Source organism: Triticum dicoccoides, chromosome 1B, assembly GCF_002162155.2.
Source record: "Triticum dicoccoides isolate Atlit2015 ecotype Zavitan chromosome 1B, WEW_v2.0, whole genome shotgun sequence".
NCBI classification, from domain to species: Eukaryota; Viridiplantae; Streptophyta; class Magnoliopsida; order Poales; family Poaceae; genus Triticum; species Triticum dicoccoides.
In genome coordinates, this window is record NC_041381.1 from 529,767,034 (window position 1) to 529,768,914 (window position 1,881).

Below are 1,881 nucleotides of genomic sequence, written 5' to 3' on the forward strand. Positions count from 1 at the left end.
TCGATTGTACCCGAAGTTCCATTGATGTAATTTAAACCAAACTTCTGACTATTTTTACAGGAAAAAAAGCGTAGTTGAGATGCTTATCTGAGCGCATGTACTGGTGCTCGACGGCATATGCAGCCTACCACCGGTTGCTAGGCGTAGGGGAAGGCCATGAAGTACACTGCCACTCTTATCACTTACTACATCGATCTTATCTGGTCCTACTGTCCAAAGGAGGAGCCTTTTCTTCCCTTTAGCTGTAATGGCTGGCAAGTTGCGAGCCATAGGAAGTAGGAACAGAATGCTCAGGTACGGACTGCGTCGTTTAGGGCGCGATAATTCACGGCGTGTCGGCGTCAGCGCTGGACGCTCAACAGTGCAAACCTTGCATGCAGCAGAGCGCGCCATATTGCTTGCCAGGGCAGTGCAACGCAGCGGCTGCGGCGCTGCCTGCCCCTCTCCTTTCCTCTTTTCCTCTTAAAAACATGTAATTAATTACTGTAGAACACAGCACAGTACATTTTGAAGCCTTTCCCGTGTTTCTCGCTTGTAAAAAAAAATCTACGAGAGAAGGCAAGATGGATTCACAGAAGACGAATATGGTGGTTCCACAAATCCCTTCATATAAAATCAAGCACATACTATGTCAACTAGAAGAAGAAAAGAAACAAATGGAACAGCTTCTCCACCGATCGAGTCTCCCCTTGTAATGCTACTAATACATATATACTACAGCTTCAGGAATCAGGAGTAGTGCCGCCAGCACGCGAGCATGGCGACGCAGCGGCGCGCGATGTAGAACCGCGCGCGCTGCTCCCTGACGAGCTGCGCGCACCGCCGCGGGAACGACGACGGCCCGCCGCCGTTCTTGCGCGTGGCCATTGCTCCTCTACCGCTCCTCTTCTTGGACAGCCCGCACTTGTCCATGGACGCGCCTTTCCACCCGATCTCCGCCTCCTTCCTTCCGATCAGCGCGCCTGGCCGTGAGCTCGATCGGAGACGAAACTTGGCCGGCGGAAATGGTAGGACGTGAGGAGCAGAGCAAGCAGAGCGACACAGTGAGTGAGTGAGGGAGGGAGGAGGGCTGTTGGGGGCGACGAGCCAAGTGGTAGGGCTCCCGGGGTGGCATTTGTCTGCTTATATCGTGGAGCAATCGGGGATGACGGAGCGGTCAGTGGAGTGCCGTGTCTGCTCGCGCGCGTAGGGCCTTGATGCGCCAGGGGGCACGCCACTTGGTACCCTTTTTTATTAGTGTGTTGTTCAAAGTTCACGTGTACTTTGGCATTGCACGCCTGTTCCTGAGTTAACTAACAAACAATTTAGTAATGCGCCAGGAGTGAGTTTTCTTTTACTGGCAATGCCAAAGGCGAGGTTTTAAAATGAAGACCAGGAGCAATGGTTATATTCACTTCGAGTAAAGTCTGAAATAAACCCTCACGTTGTAGAGGTCGACCCTCACCTTCAAATCTCCGAAGTCGATACACTGAACTCTCTAATCTCCGTCTATTCTAACCCTAAACATGTTTTGGTGCACTGGGATAAGATATGATCCTGGCCAAGTTCATCATCTACTCTCACTAACAATATGGATCCACAAGTCATATTAATCTCTCTCCACTTATCTTCTTCCTCTGTCCTCTCCTCTCCCGATCCCTTTTCTCTCTCCCTATCGTCGATCCATTTCCTCCTCCCGTCGGGTGCGATCTCCGCCCGCGCCTCGCCGCCGTCGAGCGACAAGACATCAGGATTGACGCGCATGTTGGCCACCGAGAACCTCTTTGAGATGAGCATGCACGCCACGCGGAAATCGAAGAGGAAAACATTAGCATGTACTGGGTGATGGACTAGAGCATGATGAGCTGCACCACGAGGCCGATGGGGTGGATGGCATACATA